General features: G+C 40.1%; 1 protein-coding gene across 12 annotated transcripts in view; it reads left to right on the forward strand.

Annotated features, from left to right (window-relative positions):
* The first annotated feature begins 28 nt into the window (after positions 1 to 28).
* The window catches only part of CELF1 (CUGBP Elav-like family member 1), a 55,610-nt gene continuing 36,022 nt past the window's right edge, over positions 29 to 19,616 (forward strand). For 9 of the 12 annotated variants that reach the window (XR_003987643.1, XM_030451739.1, XM_030451740.1 and 6 more), the window contains exons 1-2: positions 40 to 111; positions 11,542 to 11,582. The gene's annotated coding sequence lies outside the window, so the exon portion shown is untranslated. Of the gene's footprint in view, positions 112 to 8,596; positions 8,695 to 11,541; positions 11,583 to 19,616 lie in introns of those variants that run through there. The other 3 variants (XM_030451750.1, XM_030451741.1, XM_030451742.1) reach the window with 3 other exon arrangements.

Raw genomic sequence — 19,616 nt, forward strand, 5'->3', positions numbered from 1 at the left:
TGCGGCTGGATAGCCGCGGGCAGGGGAGGGCGGCGGCCGCCAGGAGGAGCCCGGGCCGGGCAGGGACGGCGCGGAGCGAAGCCTGCAGAGAACGCGATCCTCCTTGCGCAGGTAGCGGCTCTCCCTCTGCCACCCCCCGTTCCCCCCGGCTCTCGCCTTCAGGCCACTCGCACCGGGCCGCGGCAGCCTCCGCAGCGGGCGCCTCGCTCCCGCCCGCTTCTTCCCCCCCTCCCCCTTCCCCAGCGGTGCTGAGGGGCTGGGGAGACCCCCCCGGGGGGAGCCGCCGCCCTGTGCCAGTCACCCCGGGGGCTGCGGCAGCCCCGCCGCCGGGAGCCCGGAACCGGCGGGTGCCGGTTGTCGCCTCCGATCTGGGCGCTGACAGCCTCGGGCGCCGCCGCGGTTCCGGGCGCTGCAGGGGGCGCTGCGAGTGCGAGCGCGGCCCCGGGGCGACGGCGCCATTGGGGGTGAAGGGGCTGCGGGCAGCCCGGAGCGGCCCCTGCGGCGGGGGAGCGGCCGGAGAGGCCCCGGGAGCTGATCCCGTGAAGGCGGCGTGCGGGAGGGGGCTGTGAGTCGGGGTAGGGAAATGTCTGCCGGTACAGGAGGGGGGAGAGGAGAGCAGAGCCCCGGGCATCTGAGGCGCGCAAGCGGGGGAAGGGGAGTCGGGCGCTGTGAGGAATTCGCAGTCTCGAGTGTGAGGAGGCGTGACGGGCGCTGCTGGGACCGTGCAGGAAGAAGACGACAAAAAAGCAGGAGAGGTTGAACACCAAACGAATGATAAAAGCGATAAAAAGGTCGCTAACAGCATGAGGTTCTTATAGGACTACTCATGAATAGGAAGTTGAGAGGCAGCATTATAATGAAGTGTGGAACCTTCACGCTTTTTCATGCCTGAGGAACTCGGGCGGTTTCACCTCTAACACGCAGGTATTCTCGTCTGCCTGAAGTTGTCGGTGAGCATTTTTCAGATGCTACAGCTCTCTCATATCGGACTGCTTGGCTGTGGTAATTGGATGTGTGTTATGGGAAGCACACTTGATTTAGAAAAATATTTGGTGGGCATTTACATCTTGAAGTACACTTTGCTTCTGGTCCTCAAGTGTTCTGATTTTCTGAGTCTCTTGAGTTTAGCTGTGTGTGTGTGTGTGTCTGTTTGTCCTTCCAGTCTTACTCTTTGAACTAGTTGATTACAATAGTTGCTAAATATTCTCCGTGTGCCTTCAGCTGTTTTCTCTGTTGCTTTTCTATAGACTAGTTCATCAGATTTTACTTCACTGGCTTGGCATTGCATATTCTTAATAAACCACACACCCCTTCTTTTTTTCCTCCCGTCAGCCATGCTCTTGGGAGCTCAGCATAAGGTGAGAGATACTTTGGTTCTGAGAGAGGAGCTGTGTCTGGACCTGAGTCTTTTAAGAGGCAGCTGTGTTAGAAATACTACTGTTATGGTAGATGTTTAAAAATGCTGCTTGTGTCTTTAGCTATGATATGTTAAGCTGTGCTCTTACTGTTCTCTTGCAGCCTGCCTCACTGTCAGAATTACTGGTGATATTTATGCTGGGAAAATGCATGCTGTTCTATGGAGTGGGTTCACCCTTTTTCCATGATCACTCTTGGGTGCTTTACATCTGTCTGTCAAGGTTTCTAATGTTACATTAGAGCTCCTATGTCCTTAGTTACATGCTTGCCCTTATGTATCTGCTTTTTGTTTATGAAACAAAATAATAGATACAGGCTTAGGAAACCTGAAAAAAATGCAGAAGCACAGCATTCCTAGAAAAACAGATGGTTGAAAGGTGACTCTCATAAAATCCTGAGCACTAAAACATGAATAGAAGAATTTTAGCTGTTTTTAACCATGGGTGATATGGTAAGGACCTCTCTGTGTACTTGTTAGTGTATCCACCCTTTTGCTAGTCCTTCAAAACTAGATGCATTTCTAAAGATTATCATTATGTGATCAGAGAAAGATATCTTTAAGTTCTGTTTGTTCTGTGAGTAAAGATTCTGAAGTTGTATTGCCTGGCACTGTTTCTCTGAAGGGAAAAGCAAGGAAGGTGGCTATACCATAGGTATATATGCAATAATGGTCCCTTGCAAGTAACCTTTTCATCAATTGAAAAATCATTGGATAAAACCAGTTATGGCCCTTTGACATAAGAGAAGATTTATAAAGTTGTGTAACTTTTCTTTAAAAATTGCTAACAATATTGTGCTGAATTGATTGAATTTCCTGAGAGATGTTTGTGTGGGTCTTGAAATATTTAGACTAGCATTGAATTAAGTAAAATAGTGCCTGGAATTCACTCTCAACTTATTAAGAAACTTTTTTACAACTAGGGTGTTCTTTAACTGTTTCTTGCAGCTTTTTCTCAAGTGTGATTATTGATTATCAGTTACTGTGTTTCGTAATTTAATCTGTTTATCTTCTGGCATTTCTGCCCCAAATCTCTTCAGAGGACTTGCTCTAATTTTTTCTCTGGTGCTTTTTTAGGTTAGGTGGGAAATTATACAAATTGTCATTGGTTTTGAGATTTCCTGGTTATTAGTCTCCAGGTCTAGTATCCAAAAAAGAACCCACTGTTCTGGCTCTTGAAGTAGAGACTGTTGTTCAGCAACAGTCCAGGTTTTGAAATCACAATGAGAAACAGAAGGAATAGTCCAGCAGACTCAGATTTGTATTTCTGCATTCTTAATTATCAGTGTTGCCATGAATGTCTTAAATGCTTGATTTCAGTCTGGGTATATTCAGTTTTGCTTCTTGGCCTTCAGTTTTCTGGTCCCCAAGACTACCTGCAGAGTTAGTCACTGTCTTTAGTGATTGATCAGTTATTTGGCAGGGAAAAAAAGCCCAACAAAACCAGGATAAATCAAACCAGTGTAAAATACTTAAGAGCTTATTAGAATGGGAGTTGTAAATTGAGGAAAATTATCTAGGCTTTCTAATGGGTATTTCTCTGTGCTTCACTGAATCTTGGGTTTTGATCCTGTCACAAGGTTTCTTAAAGCAAAAGAGTGTATCTTATGTGGAGAAAAATAATCAGTAGTTTTATTGACCTTCCTCCCGTCATTACAGACCCTTGTGTTACATGAAAAAATGCAAGATACCACCTTTTCTGTAGTTGCTGTCCTCACCTGATTTAGACTCTCCTGCCAAGACACTTGTTTTTAAGGCATACCAGTGAAAAGAGAGAGTGCTAACACTGACATTTGCACGAGCAAATTTCACAAACATCAACTGAAGATCATCTGGTTGGACCTCATGCGGGATTCCATCTTGCAAGGCTAAAATATACATGATGTCAGAGCAAGAAATTTTGATGGATCAGGCGAGAAAATGTAAACTGCTTTAAAGATCTGGTGCAAATTAATCTGCAGATTATTTGCTCTAAGGGTGAACAGCTCACAAGTCTGAACAGTGATAGTGCAAGTTTATCTGTTTGACAGCAATAAAGTAGAACACAGTCATCATCCCAGGTAAAGGAAGTCTTTCTGGCATCTTTTGTAGCATAAAAGTTTCAGCTGTCTTAGCTCTGTGCATTTTAAAAGAAAGGGCATTGTTGGTACGTAAATTCAGGGTAAACAGTGAGCAACTAGATAGCTGTACAGGAATCTTCTGTAGCTCTCAACTCCTGTCAAGGAATTTTAGTTTGGGTGATATACTTTGTGCTACAGGTGTATGTGCATGAGGGCTTTATGCCACAAGTGTCCATAGGCTGTCTTCTCTGTCACTTGCATGCTTATTACCCTTAATTATCATGGTGTGGTTTTGTTGTGTGGTTTCTTTTTTCATTTCTTGGGGGTTTTTGGTCTTTCAGGAAACAGAATGTCACATCTAGCACTTGCATTTCCTATAGGCACAACACAGCATAAAAGTAATGAGTCTTTGAGATGATGCAGAGCATCATTTCTTTTTGCCAAATCACCAGTGCTTCCTTGCTATTTCCAAAAGTTCCTGGTTTTCCATTTAAACTTCTAAATTAAAAAATATACATCTTGATGACATGTGGACTTAGGGAAGAGTTGTATTTCTTGTGTTCTTTTTTTTCTTGCCCATCATTTTGTTGTGACTGTACAGTGTTTATGAATGAAACAGTGAAGATTCCTTGCAGAGTTAAAAATGATGTTAGAAACAATAATGCCATTGAAGATGACAAGTATGCAAAATCTTTGAGGGGGAAAAAAAAAGTTTTGTATACTTCTCTAAAGAAGTTTTGACTGCTTATAAATCTGTTATCATATGCTTGGTTACTTAGGAAAAGATAAGTAAGAGTAACATTATATTTGTGGAGTAAAGCCACTCGTATTACATTTTGGATTGAGCCTTCAGTGCCAGAATATGATCACTCTTGGGACTGGCTGTGGGTGGTTCTGTCTGTATTCCACAGTCTGGAAGCTGCTGTGAACCTGCTTCTCTGATGCAGAATTTGCTTGAGAATTTGAGTTTTAAAGTATTTTTCATTTAATTTAAAACTAAGTTAGTTTGGCATATCATGACTGCACTCAGGGGAGCAGGACAAAGACACATTCTTGATTGGTTTTTGTGGGGAAAATAATTCAGGATATGCTTAGGCACACATCTAATCCTGAGTGTGCTGGTGTCTACTTGAATTTGCAGGAGCCTAAAATGCTATCTCAGTCGTGATAAATTTGAAAAATATTGAGATTGTTGCTTTAAATACTGGCACTTCTATACCTACTTGCAAGTCCCATTAACAGAACTACCTGACTAGTGCACTTCTCATAGTTCTGAATTGGGTTACTATGTTCCTAGTATAGCTGAAAGTTGTAACTTTCACTTATTTTCGTGAGAGAACTTTCATTGTAACTTCTGTAAGACAGTTCTGTATCACCACATAAATGCAGGATACACCAAATAGAAAGAAAAAGTAGGCATCAGTACAGGCTAATGAATCTCTCCTGTAAAGTAATTCAATTTTGTATATAAACACAAGAGGTTTTAGTTTGCAGACTATCATAACTGTGTACTGAGAAAATGAGGGACTATGTCAGGTGATTTTTTTATTTGTTTATTTGGTGTTTGTTTGTTTGTTTTGTTTTTTAATACTTAAGGATCTGGGATTTTACTTAACACTAATTTTGCTTTCTTCCTGTGCCAGGAAGGGAGAGGAGGAGATGCTGCATAGAAGTGGATTTCTTCTGTTTTTAAGAAGAATGCACAGAAAAAGGTTTAGTTCGTGTTTACACATTGGCAGAAGGGATTACTGGGAAAGCAGAGGTGATACATGAGGTCACCACAGTAGTTTATATCAACCAGTGGAGAAAGGTCATGCTTACTGATTTAGGAAAATAGCTAAAAAGGGAGAAGGGTTTAACAAGAGTGCTGTAATTCAATTTGGGGAGGAGGGGGCTGGCAGGAGGTCAAACCAGGAGCCTGGTATATGGATGTATGCATCCAAAAGCAGCAAGGAAACCCTGGTCAGGTCAGTAGTACTCAAAATGCTGGTGGATGTGGGGATTCCCTGGGAGGGAGGTGTTTTGTCTTGTATCCAGTGGCTGCTCAGACTGATTTCGTTGAAGAGCATTGGACATAGCTGCATTATTAAGGTGGGCTCAAGCAAAAGGGAGTTAAAGGAGTTTTGAAATGAATCCAAGCTTCTGTACTTTCCCTCTTTCCTCCCCTTGCCCAGTGTGACAGTGAGTGAGGGGTGATGTGTGTTTGTTTGTGTGTAAAGAACCTTGTCTTAGCAATGATCTCTTTCAGAGACCATGTATGGGTAAAGCAGTTTGTCTGCTTCAGCTCCCTGCTCCTCCCTCTCAGAGAGCTGAGCAGAATCTCTTCTGCTGAAACGTTTGTTCCATTTTCTGCTTTCTATATTTGTACAGCAGCAGTGTGCTGGCTAGCTGGGCTTGTGTGCATTCAGCATTTGAGAGCCAGGGCTTACAGTCTCTGTTGTTACATCCCTCTGTCTGTCTGTCTCTGGGGAGGACTGGCATTCAAAGTGAAAGGTGATCTGGTTGGGTTTTTTTTTAATTTTTATTGTGTAAAATGCTGCAGTTCGTTTAAGTTGAGAGTCTAGGGACTGGGAGTGGAGGAGGGAAGGCAGCATGTAGTGGGTGGCAGTGGCTTCAGAAAGATGCAAGTTTTAACCTCCAAAAGAGCTGCTGTCTTCTGGGGTGAGGATTTTAATGATCTGCTTGCTTTGAGGAGTGATTAGCTAGGACCTTTATCTTTCCACAGGAGATATGTTGTCACTGCCTGACACGAAGATTAAAGAAACCAAGATCCTATCCTGGGAGAACTAACTGCTCTGCTTGTTAGGCAAGGGGGATTAATGAGGAACTAGACCCTGGCCAGCGTAGTTTGGAATAAGGAGCTGGTGATGAGGGATTATGCTGTGGGAAATACCTTGTTAGGAAGAGCTGGGAACTTGTAACTAGGACTCCTCTGACTACGTGTTTGCATGAATTGTATTCAGGCCTTGCACACATTGGTGTGGCCATTCACAAGTGCTTTTCTGAAGCAGTAGATGAGGTGAAGGAACAGCACAGGCAGTCTGGGAGCTGCTGACACTGCAAGGAGCTGTTGGTCTGTTCTGTGAGTCACAGACAGGTGCTCAAAATAGGGACAGCACCATTAACATTGGCAATATGTTTTTAGAGAGGGAGAAAGAGGGAAATAGGTCATAAGGTGCTGCTTCTGTCTTTTAGGGGGACGCTGTCCACATGCAAATTCTGTTGCCTTTTGAATAGCTATGCAAATAGGCATCAGGCCATTTGCATCCATTTTCTGAAATTTGGGTGGGGAAAACATTGTTTCACTTGTGAAACAGAAAGCAGACATCTTGCTGAAATCATTCCAGAGGACTGTGTTCCATAAACTCAGACTGAATTATTTTTCTTTCCTAAATTTCATCTTGAGAAAGCTCTGTGTGTCTCAGATTTGGAAGAAGTACACTTTGGAGGCAAACTGGGGGATCTCTGCTGCCCTGCAGTGTCTAAATCACAGTCTCTGCAACCAGGAGAGTGTCATCAGTCTGTGACAGGAGGACATCTCATTCTTGAACTATTTGAGCATCTTTATTGTGTTTTTTCTGATCATTCATTCTCTGTTTAACGGGGACAATGCTGCAGTATTTGTTCTGTTTTAATCTAGAAAGCCTATGGAATTCTTTGTGAATATGCAGCTTTTGAGATGTTAAGCTTCTTTTCTTAAGTGACCTGATATGTTTCCCAATTCTTGCATTCTGTTAAAGCCCTCTGCCTTTCTCCTTCTTCCCACTTTTCCACTCCCTGACACCCCAGTGACATTCTTTCATTTATACCAGCCAGAGCAGAGTGGCAAAACCATAAAAACATAATCTAAACAGTTTCTGAGTTTACCATACCAATTGAAAGCAAAACTTGGTACTATCTGATGCCAGCTATTGGACTTGAACAATTCCTCTAGTTTGAAGTATTTTCTAGCTGCATACTCAATTTGTGTTTGTAGGAGGAATATAATTTCAAAGGCCTCTTGGAAGTACACACTATTGCTTGTTTAAAAAAACTACTGTTTGTCTATGCAGTGAAAGATGTCATGGGAAATGACCAGAAGAAATCTGTGTGCATTGAGGAGACTAAAGAGAAAGCCAGGCTGCAGAATGGTACTAGGAAATTTAAGCCTTCCATTCTGTAAGAATTTTCTTAAAGGAAATCTGTAGGAAAGTAACACTGTTCAGAGCTAACCTGTTGATTGTGTCTGGTGGAAAGCAGGTGCTTCAAGCTGCATATGTCCTGAATTTGTCTTGCACCTATTGCCTGCTAGTACAAAAAGGTCAACTTACTGCTCAGCCTCTGCCCAGGAGTTCAAGTGATCCGTGTAGCAAAATAAAGTTATTTAGATGTATAAGGGCAAGAAAGCCTATTTGCTGTATGTACTCTGAGTTTAAGGGAGAATATCCAGTAATCCATTCTGGATTGACTACTTTATTATCCTGTTTACAACAAATATTTTATCAAGATGGGAGACAAGTCTGAAGTCAACTTTTGTCTGAAATCCTTTGAAAGTTTTGAAATTTGACAGGAAAGAGCAATTTTTTTCTCTTCTTACCTTACTTTTTTATTCTTAGTGTCAAGAATATTTTAAGTTTTTTAATGTCATAATCATGCAGTTGAAAAATAAATTTAGGTTAAGGGTGGATGTGTGGGAAGATGATGGGAATTGGGAAATAATTCATGTGTTAATCTCAAGTTCAACTGCTGTTGAAAAGCAGTTACAGATATGAAACTTCAGGAAGAATAAACGAAAAGTGAAAGTTGGAAAGAATTTACTTGTGATTTTAGAAAGCTAAATCATAGTTTAATCAAGGGTAGGGAGTGACATATCCCTAAATATGGAAGGCAGTCTGGTGACAGCTGAGACAGTGAAGGTGATTGTATGGAACAACATCCTTACAAGGATACTGTTTTCCTAATGGAAGTAGTGGAAACCTAATTTATCACTTGGGGCCTTTAAAGAGATTTAATCAGCAGGTAATTAATTATGTGAAATTCAGCACCTAAATCTGGTGATGTCATTCCATGAATCATTCGGATGAGCACGTGCTGGTGTTGCTCCCTCTTCCAGGTGTTTTCCCTTTCCTTGGTGCTACCAAGAGCCTGCACACAGAGGTGGGGAAGAAAGGGCAGGGCAAGGCAAGAGAGTTGTGCTCCATTCTTTTGGCAAGAGCATTGGCTTAAACTGGATGCCTAGAAGTAGGAATATCTCAATCTATCCCTTTCTATTCCCATCCTATTTCTATCAAACATTTATGGAGAGCTTATATCCAGTCCTTTCTACTAATATAACAGAAAAGAATGAAGAAGTGCTTGCATGTGTTACCTCCTGCAGCACACAACATTAGGTTTTAGACAGGGAGATTCTACAATTGTCATAACATGTACTTGATAGATGCTGTTTGCTGCTGCTGTACAGAGAAACCTGCTCTTTGTTTGGGAAGAAATGGGTGAACTTTCCTGATGAGGAGACAGAGAAAAGATAATATACCATGTAGACTGTTTCATGTGATGTTTTGATTCAAGAAGAAATCTCCAGAATCTAGATATGAGGTATAGAAAATTCTGACAATCCAGCAAGATATGCAAGATGATTTTATGTCTATTCTGAGTCCTCTTGAAGCCAAAACTGTATTTATAGCACTTGTTTTTGTCATGAAATTTCTGGAGGCTCCTCCTACTAGCAGTGGAAAGCAGCTGATGTCATACTGTGTTTTCCAAGAAAAGTGAATGGAAAGAATGGATGGAGAAGTGCAAAATACCTGCAGATACCTTTATAGAACTACAAGCAAGCTTTTAAGTCTCTCTAGTTCTTGGCAAAGTGATCCTTCCCACTCTGTTGTACCCCTGAAGTCAACTGGTGGCAGGGAGGAACATTCTATTAATGGCCCTTTGAAGTTTGTAACTGAGGATGGAAGTTAGGTTTCCTCAGACAGAAAAGTTCACCTAAAGTGTGAATTTATGAATGGCATTCAGACAAAAAGAATGTCTCAAGGTGCTGCAGGTATTTATGCATTGATGTGTTTTCAGTAGTTATTAGGTTGATTTTTTTTCTATATTTACGGTGGTTTGTATGCTTCAGATACAGTATAAAATACTGAGGAGTCAATATGGCAAAAAAGAAACCAAAATATATGCAAGTGACACTGCAAATGATGACAAATGAGAAACTCAGTGCTTGAGCAGAAGCTTAGGAATAACTATTTGCTGTGAAATAGTTAGATTTTATTTCATACAGGGTTTTGAACAAAAGTCAGGACATTCCTAAGTTAACGTTCCCCCGGTAACGCCAGTGTTTGCCTCTGAAGAAAAAGAAACGGTATGAAAATTTTTTTTAAAGCTTCAGCTCTACACACCCAATAGTAAATCTCTTGCAGTATTAATGAAAGTCATTTGCTGTTTTAAGTGATTTGAATTAATAATAATTCATTAAAATAGAACATTGACTCCAGGTCTCTGCAGATGTAAATGAAGGTAATTTGAGACTTGTATCCATTTGCTTTTGCAATGGATTTGACTGTGTGCCTGTGACAAAAAAAAAAAAGCACATTTTTACTCTTTGGCTTTCAGACATGACAATGGAAGGTTCTGCAAAGTAGCTTTCATGGCAAGTATTTGTCTAATGTAAGTCAAGCAAGAGACACATAGAAGGTTAAAGGTAAATCAGTTTTTCTTAGCTGTGCTTCTTTGAAATAAAATATAAATACAAATATGCAAATGCAGAATTTCAGGTCTGCTCAGAATTTTGTATTCAGTTCAATTCTGATCTTCCAAAATGGGGACACCTTAAAATTATCTTCCCTGTAGGTGCTGGAAATAGTTATAGGCACTGTCTTCTTTTAGTATATCAGGTTTAAAAGTACAAAATACTGATTGCATTGGAGAATTTTTGTGGTAACAATTGCAATACATCTTTCTTCTCTGTTTGGATTTGAGTCTATTCTCTTTTGTGCAATTGAAAGAAGGAAGTAAGTACCACGATACCATTATAAAAGAAGCATTTTAGCACAGAGCTAAGCAAACTGTCTATACACTGCACATTTCCCATTGAAATGTTTTTACCTTGCTGTCCAAGCTGTGACAGTTGCCTTTGATGATAGGTAAGGGAAAGTCTTGGTATTAGAATTTTGAGGCTGAGATGGAGCAGGCTGGTGAGGTTCAGGTTTAGTGGCTAAAATGAGAATATTGTTTCTCATCACTGCATGTCAGTCTTTTATCCAAAAGAAGATATAAACTCTACTACGTTTGGTGGGTCTTCTGTGGTGTGTGCAGTATCCATAAAACAATAATGCAAACTTAATACAAACATGTATTTTCTGGTTATTTTGGATCCTCATTCAAGACATGAATAAAATGGTGTGTTGGTGCATAACTTCTGTATTTGCAGTTCTTGAGATATTTTGAATTCCTTAATGCCATAATCTGGAAGGACAGAGTGAGCTGTTGGTGAGATCCTTTGGGTTTTATTAACAGAAAAATTTTTATGGAAACAGTTTTTTCATGAAGTTGCTTATTAGGTTTTCAGTTGTTCCAGTTTGCAACTGGTGCCAGGTGATGATACTCTCTAACTCCTATTGAATATGCTCTCAGATGTTTCAAAAAAAACCTTAATTGGGAGCTTTTCCTGCATTTTAATTCATTTTATCTTACAGTTGAGTTCTCATCATCTGCAGCCTTGCTGTCATTTTTTAGTGCTGCTGCTGTCAGAATAATGTAATTTAGGACTGTAGGATTGTGGGTGCTGATGAGAGCCAAAAAGCCAGACAGGTAGGGTAGGATAAGTCCACTGACTGTTATTAGGAAGCTACAGGATTTCAGTTTTCAGCCTTGTTGTGTTTGTAGTCCTTTCTTTGGTACTCTTTCATTTATTTTCTGTATTTTTTTAATATGCAGTTTCATTTTTTTAGTCTAATTAGGTACCACCTCCTAATGAGTTCTATTACTAGAAACATGCATTTTAAAAGATGGAGTTACTGTTGTAATGTTGTTATTACATGATTTTAAGTGTCTGGAGTACTCAATGTCTGATTTTCCTTTATCTTTTAGAGTGAAGACTGGAACATCTAGAGGGAGGTGCGTAGCTGCAGGTATGAAACAACTACACTTTGTATCCCTCAGTTGTGTGTTGCTGCTTCCTTCCAAAGGCTTAGAGAGAAGTTGGTTTAATTTCAGTGGTGAAAGCAGTTGTTTTCCACTGGAGTGAGCAGTGTTCCCTGAACCTTGAACTCTTGGCAGTTTCCTGCCTTTGTGCTGCTAAGGGGGTTGTGAGTGTTAACAGCTTAGGACTGTACTGAGTCAGGAGGCTTCTTGAGCTTCATCTGTAATGTAATAATTTTAGAAACAGAACTAACTACAAAGTAAAAATTCATGTCTCCACAGTAATTTATTGAGCAGAACAGTTCTCAAGTACTCTGTAGTACATGAAACCCTAAAAGTTAGTATTAGTGGAACATGTCTCTGGGCAGAGGCAAATCTGGTTGTGCACAGTGGAACAGGGATATTGTCTAGTGTGAAAATTCTTGCTTGGAGCCAAATACAAGGATCTTCTGGTGCAATTTCTTGAATGCCTGAAGTCCAGTAAGGGTGTAGTTTCATGAGACAGCTAAAACAATTCCCCCTTCATCTCTGCTCAGTTTCCAGCTGAGTATTCCTGTGTCCTTTGATTATGCTTGGTTCTCTTGATAATTTGACTGTGTGCTAGACCAAGTCACCTTGACAGCCCAATAAAAAGCTCTTTTGTGATGAAGTTATTTTTCTGGTTTAGCAAGTGGGAATGATTTGCTGTCTGTCAGAGGAGAACCAAAAGAATAAATATCACTGTCCATAACTGCACCTGAAGAATTTCAGTCCTCTTTTGGGGACAGTTGACCTGTAAATGCTGTGTTAAGAAGCTCTTATCATGTTACTTAAGTGATGAATCACCTCAGCTATGGCAGAAATACTTAAGGTGGGCTTTAGTCTGCAGGCAGTTGGGGAGAGCTGAGGTTTAATATTGTCCTGAGGAAACACTTTTTCTACTGAGGTCAGGCATTTGCTACAGTTTTCATCAATACATTGGAAAGGATTTAGTCATGTCTATATCAGAATGAAAATCAGATCTGTCTTTAAAGTGCAGGTTATCCTGTCTCTTATTATGTTACTCAGAGTGGGAAGACCTAAAGTTGGATTAAGAAATCCACGAACACCTTCATTTTCAAATTTTTAGGGAACAGGTGATTGACCTCTCCTTGGAAGTACCAGTTTGAGGGCATTGGTATCCATGCATTGTGGGTGTTGCAAAGCTTCCCTAAATGACTGGTTCTTTGTACTTTGTCCTTCCTGCTCCTTTGCTGCTCCATTAGGAGCATACAGAAGGCAGGAAAGGCAGAATACTGATCATTATATTTGTGTTTTTGTTTGGAGAGTTTGTCTTTTGAGATTGGCTCATCTGTGCTTGGACCTAGTTTTTCAGACTCATGGGATTCTGCCCATTTCAAAACACAGGTGCAGAATCAATAGATTTGGGTTGCTTAAACAATCAGTTTATTTAAATAGTGAAATAGTCATCAAGTTTGTAGTTGCTGAAAATAAGTCATGAAACAACACTTCAGTTTGGTGCAAGGGCCGTGATTTCTCATCTAAAGAGCAGGATGAAGTTGAATTAATCTGTGTTAATGTGAATGTAGGAAGATGTCCAAAGGAAAGATGATTGAGTCTTGTCTTGAACATAATGGAATGTAAAATTGTAGGCAGCCCATTGTTAAATGCCTCTTATGATGTTTAACTCCATAAATTAACTCCATAGAGTTACATAAAATTGATGGCATTTTGGTTTTGGTCTGGTACAGAAGATAATTGAGGAGTTGTTGGTTTTGCTTTGTGATGAGGAATCAATCAGCATGTGAAAGAGCACTTGGTTTTGTTCCCCACATTTCTGGTAGCTGCCATCTTTAACCAGAAAAGTTTTTGAATAAAGATTTTACTCTGAGACTCAGGGTCGCTTCCTGTATCCAGAAATCCATATGCCACACTTCGTCAAAGAAGATTGAACAGTTTTTGTCCTGTCAGGTATTGTCTTGGGAGTGTCTTATGAACCCTGACAATTTCAGGAGTGAGAAACTTCTACTTTTGTATTGGCTTCTGTCATGTGGACCATGCTGAAGACAAGAATACCTTTAGACTGTTGAAAAGCCCTGTGAATAGAGAGCACTGTAGTGTTCATATTGTTCTTGCTGCCCTGCCCCTCCTTTAGGGTGATCCTGTTGTTTTCCTGGAGGGAAGCTCTAAGGAAAACTCTCCTGGGACAGGTCTGTAGGTGTGTTGTGTGATGAGGAATAGCAGCTCACTTGTTTTTACCTGAAAAATGTCTGTGTTCCAATAAAAGTTCTTCAGATCTCAGCCCTTTCCAAAATGGAAGTTTTTGACATGAAGCTGAAAATGATCATTAGAAGATTGTAGATTTCTCTGCTTAGGAGGAACTTTAGTTCTTCTGCCTTAAGAGAAGTTAATTCTTCCTCAGTACTTCTAAAGACATTTATAATTTAGGAAGTCTAAGTAAATGTGTTTGCTTATGGATATTTTTGTTTTGTTGGAGGGATTAGAGTATTCCTCTTCATTGTTTCTGGGCTTAGCTTTTACTGAAGTTGAAACCTGCTGTACTATCTGATGGTTATTTAGATTTAATTAATTTAGATAGACATAGCTGTATTTTCTTAGCTGCTTAGGAAAACTGAGGCACATCTATCATACTGTTTTTCTTCTGCCTCTAGTGGCTTGGAAAGTTTAGATGTTATGGAAATAGACTCCCTGACATTTTTATTATGGTCCTCATGGACAACCCAGCAGCTATACTGCTGCCTTTGCAGTGCCAAAAGCCAGAGGAAATCATGCCTTGTCTTATTCCAAGTTGATGCACTACACAGAAATTATTATTGCAGTGCTTACAATTGTAACTGCATGCTGTCCTCCCCTGGAGCTGCTGGGGCTGCATTTGAACTCTCTTCAGGTAACATGCATCAAAACCCCTTCATTTGGCTAAAATAAAATGAGAAGTACTTTTTTACCACACTATAATAGTAACTGGTTCCTATTTGTGTTTGGCACTATTAGTAGAAGCAATTTGAGAATCAGGCACTCCTCGGAATGTTCTACACCACTGTTCTGATGGCTGCAGAGGACAATGAGACTTGATACTTGTTGCTTTGTTTTGTCCAAAATGTCTCTTGAAAATTAAGGGAAGGAAAATTTAAAAAAGCTTGTCATACTTAAGTAAATTTTTAAAAGAGGTCTAATTGCTAGTCTAAGACATTTCAGAAAGGAGGTATTTTAAAGTAGGTATTTTAGTAGGAAGCTTTTTCCCTTAAGATTCCATGTTGCATTTTTTGAGTAAAAAGATAAAGTTCTTACTTTAACTGAGTTAACTTACGTTGCTTGCAATTAACCTTAGTTAAAGGCATTTTTGATTCACTGTAGCTCTTGGGAAGGGCAATGCAACTATTGTCATACATGGTATTGTCTTGGAATTGTATTGCTGGTTCTGGAGTCTCCCCTGGGTCAAATATGCAACCCCACAGCAATTCTCCATGTAACTTTGCCCACTTGAGAGCTTTGTGCCACGTTTGCCTTGAAGACAAGCAGACTGTTCAGAGCTTTCCAGGACCCAGTGGATTTAGAGCTCCTTAGCAGAAGAATAACTTCTGTTGTAGTGGCACAAAAAAACCTAAAAATCTGCAGTTGATTTGTTAAGTCTTCCAGCAAATATTGCAGAGATGGCAAAATGTTTGTTTTCAGCACAGCATTCTGACTAAGGACAGAGCTGCAGATTCCTGCAGGGTAGGAGACAGCAAAGGACAGGCTTTTTTGACACCAGCTTTCTAGGTCTTGTGCTAGTATTTACAAAGTAAAAAAGTTGAAGGAAATCTAAAGTACTTTTTTCCATAGAATTGCTTGGGGGATTGTTTCATACACAAAAAAATGAAATACCTGAAGGTAAACTTCTGGCCTGTCTTAGAATAAATTGGGAAGTATCATACTTCCCCTGTGTGTCATGGTCTGAATTTAGTCAATAAACAAAAAGGGTTAAAAAGCTCAAACCTTCAAAACATTGCTGCTGCTGCCTTAAATGTTCCATCCTGTCTCCTTTGGGTAGTTCTCTGTTCTTATACAGGATAGAAACATATCCTCACTTCTCATACTCTTATTTCCTGCCTTGTCTCCTGTATCATAATAATGCCTTTATTTCCTCTGTTACTGTGACAAAGCCACTTTTCCTACTTTCTCATTTTTTTTCTTCCTGCAGTGCCAAAGCATCTCCAGGTCTTTCACATCCTTAGGTACTTAAGATATCTATAGTTTGTCTCTCCCAAAATATATGTTCTTGTGTTCTACCACTGTAATGATGAAAACTCAGCCTGTGTCTGCTGGAATGTTGGCAGATGTTTAAAAAAATAATAATTTTAAACTGAGATTCTTTTGCATACCGTCCTGGAGAGCTTTAGTAGTATCTGAAATACACATGTAACACCTATTTGAACTAGAGATAAGGATGAAAGAATCAAATCTGCAAGATAAAGGAACAAAATTTAGTTGGGAAAGACAAACTGAAGACATTTCAGATCACTATTCTGAAATTCTCAAATGGGAAGTTTGCTTACAAAATTGAAGTCTGAAGCTAGCAAAAGAAAACATCTCACACTTCAAGGGAAAGACAACAATCCAGGGATATGTTGCTATATTTTTGTGAGGATGGATGGTCAATGGTGTTTAATGCAGCATTGGGGAGCAGGTATAGGAAGGCAATAATTAAACACTAAATAAAAGGTGGAATTTCTAGGAAAATATCTTTGAAGATTTTACTTACGTGGACATCTGTTTTATTTTATTTCACTGTGCTAAAGTAGTTGACTGTTATCCTAGTGCTGCACAGGTACTTTCCTTGAAAACAGGCTGGGCAGGTTGTGTCTGTTTTTGGAGTATTTCAGGTAAACCCTAACCAAAGTTATCTGTCACTGTAAAGGGCACTACTGCAAAGTGTATTATTTGAAGATCTTTGGAGTTCTTGCCTTTGTGTAAAAAAAAGAAGTAGAGGTTCTGGAAATAACAGTTGTGATATGCCTCAAAACAATGCAAAAATGTCTGAGTAATCTCAAACCAGTTATGTTTGGAGGCCATCAGCTTTCTTATTCCTCATTGCTGTAGCATAATAAAAAAATCTATGATCAGAGATGGGTGCTTGAGGTCATTGTCAGGAGGTGGTTTCATTGCCAGTCAGGGTTTTTTTTGTTGTTTTTTTGTTTGTTTGTTTGTTAGGTTTTTTGTGTGGTTTTTTTGTCTTTTTTTTTTTTGTCTTTTTTTTTGTCTTTTTTTTGTCTTTTTTTGTCTTTTTTTTGTCCTTTTTTTGGTCTTTTTTTTGTCTTTTTTTTTTTGTCTTTTTTTTTTTTTGTCTTTTTTTTTTGTCTTTTTTTTTTGTCTTTTTTTTTTGTCTTTTTTTTTGTCTTTTTTTTTGTCTTTTTTTTTTGTCTTTTTTTTTTGTCTTTTTTTTTTTGTCTTTTTTTTTTTGTCTTTTTTTTTTTGTCTTTTTTTTTTGTCTTTTTTTTTTTGTCTTTTTTTTTTTGTCTTTTTTTTTTGTCTTTTTTTTTTGTCTTTTTTTTTTTTTTTTTTTTTTGTCTTTTTTTTGTCTTTTTTTTTTGTCTTTTTTTTTCCTCTTTCTGGTAATGCCTTTGTAGTATCCTCATGGAAGCAGCAGCCGGAGCTGCTCCAGCTGACAGCCATGCACTAAGGAAGGAAGCCTCAGGGTGGTATCATGTGGTGGTCTGCCCTGGAGCAGCAGATCCCTGTCTGCAGCACTGTGGGTTGGTCACACTGCAGAATTCCCATACCCACAGTCCTGTCAGAGTGCTCACAGCACACTCCTGTCTCTTCTCAGGCAAGCAGATGAAGAAGCAATGTGTCAGAGGGAGAGGAAAACTGCAGAAGTTTGGAGGCCACTGGCTTCAAGCCTGTGAACATCATCCGTCTGCTGTGAGAGCTGCTAAAGTCTGATAACTGAGCCTCTGAGTTCTTGTTACACATCCTCTTACTAATAGATATTGGCAGAGCAAGACTTAGTTGCAGGTTTTTTGGCTTCTCAGATTTGAACAGATGTTGTGATTGTTCCCTGGTAGTGAAGCTCTCCTGTTGCAGAGGAGCCATTTGGGGTAAGTTGTCCTCAGGAGTGAGCCAGATATTTAGTATACCACAGATTGAATGTGTTCCATGAGTTACATAATAGCATATTGAAAGTAATTGCAAAGCATTTCAAAAAAGAGGGGAAGGTTTTTGTACTTGTTACTCTTTGTGCTGTAACATCTCCTGAAGTTGGGACTTGCAGGGTTTTTTGGGGGGGTTTAGGGTTTTTTTTTTGTTGTGTAGTTTTGAGGGGACTGGGAGAGGTTGATGTTACTAAAGGAATTAAATATAGTGCTATTAATAGCTGAGTGGTTTTAGCCAGCATTTTATCTAGTTTGTGTATGGTATTTTCCTAGAGTAGTTTTCAAAGGCCTTCAAGTCATTTTCCATAACATGTTTTGTTTTGTCCCGAGGCAAATGTGGAGTCACCCTTCAGCTCTGTGGCATGTTTGGGACATTGCCATTCCCAAGAGGCTGGCAATCTGTGGCATTTGTTCTCACCACAGAACTGATTCTGTGGTTTCTCAGCCTGTTTTCAACTCAACCAAGGCTGTTGTGATCTGTCTGGTAGCCTCTGATGGGTCTCTTCCAGTCCATGTCCAGTCTGTTCTTGCCCTCCTGGGAATGCTGTTGTGTCAGGTGATTTTATGTTGTTGGCTGTCACTTGAGAAGTCAGCTTGGGAATACTGGCTGCTTGGGAAGGTAATAGCCACACACACAGTCTGTTAGAGTTGGTGAGTGCATTCAGTTATTTCTTGTTGGAAATAAAAGCAAAAGGGACATCTAGGCTGGGCAGACAAATCAGTGTGTGTGGCAGTCAAAGCAGAGCTGTTTGGCATCATGCTGATAGATGAATAGGACTGTAGGTACAAGTCTTCCTTACTGATTTCTGCTGTTATATTAAGATCAAATAAGTCTCTATCGAAGCATGAGTTCATTTCTGGGCCTGACTGTGCTTCCAGCGCAATGATGGCTCAGAGTCACTGCCCTGTCTAAATATCTGGTGCCCTTTGAAGTGCTTTTGCACTAATGCATGCAGCATGAGGAACAAACAGAATGGACTGGCTGTCTGTGTGCAGGCTGTGCTCTAGTGGAGCAGATACCTTTTACTCAAAATTCTTGTACAGAGAGCTCAATTGGATTTTTATTAGCCTGTGTTTTAAAGGAAACAATGCCCAGTCCTTACACTTCTTGAAAAGTGTTGAATCCAGTGTCAAAACAGAGCATTCATCTCTTGCCCTTTGCCCATCAGTGTGCAGGTGGCTCTGAATTACTCGGGCTGCTGGCTGTGCTCTGTATGACTGAACAGATAGAAGTCACTGAAGGATCTTGACTCTCTTTGGTTTTATTGTAAGGAGGCAAGACATGTCCATAGGAACAGCTTTTGGTAGGTATTGGTGTGTAGTGTGCAGGTTGTTGTGTATATGGTGTAGCAAACTGTGTTTTCAGTTCTGTGTCCCAAGAAAGCATCGCTACATCCTGGTTTGCCTGTGTGACACCAGAAAATTGAGGAGTTAAGGGAATTTGGTTGGGTTTTTGCAGCAGGTTGGAACAGAGTCTGCTTTTCTAGCACAGCTTGTAATCCCTTGATGCCTCTCTGGAAAGCACATTCAAGTCACAGGTCTTTTCTGACCACAATTATTCATAACCCCTTCACACAACAGATTTATACAGGGATAGGACTTTCTGTTCTGTTTTGCCACCTCATAACTGTGATCTCTGTTGCCACAGCCCACCAGTTATTTTTGTGCTCTCAATCCAAACATTATCTCTTGTGTCTGTGTTCACATCAAGATTTTGCACTGAATGTGTTGATTTAGAAAGGGAAAAAGCCATGGCTAAGGAACTTAAGAGCTGCCACATTGGACACTCTCTAATTTGTGTTTTCCTTCTGATAATGCATAGTATTGTGTGCATTGAACAGATTAGTCTAAAATCTTAGTAATTGTTGTGTGTTTAAAGATCAGGTTACTTAG

Source organism: Calypte anna, chromosome 5A (assembly GCF_003957555.1).
Source record: "Calypte anna isolate BGI_N300 chromosome 5A, bCalAnn1_v1.p, whole genome shotgun sequence".
Lineage (NCBI taxonomy): Eukaryota > Metazoa > Chordata > Aves > Apodiformes > Trochilidae > Calypte > Calypte anna.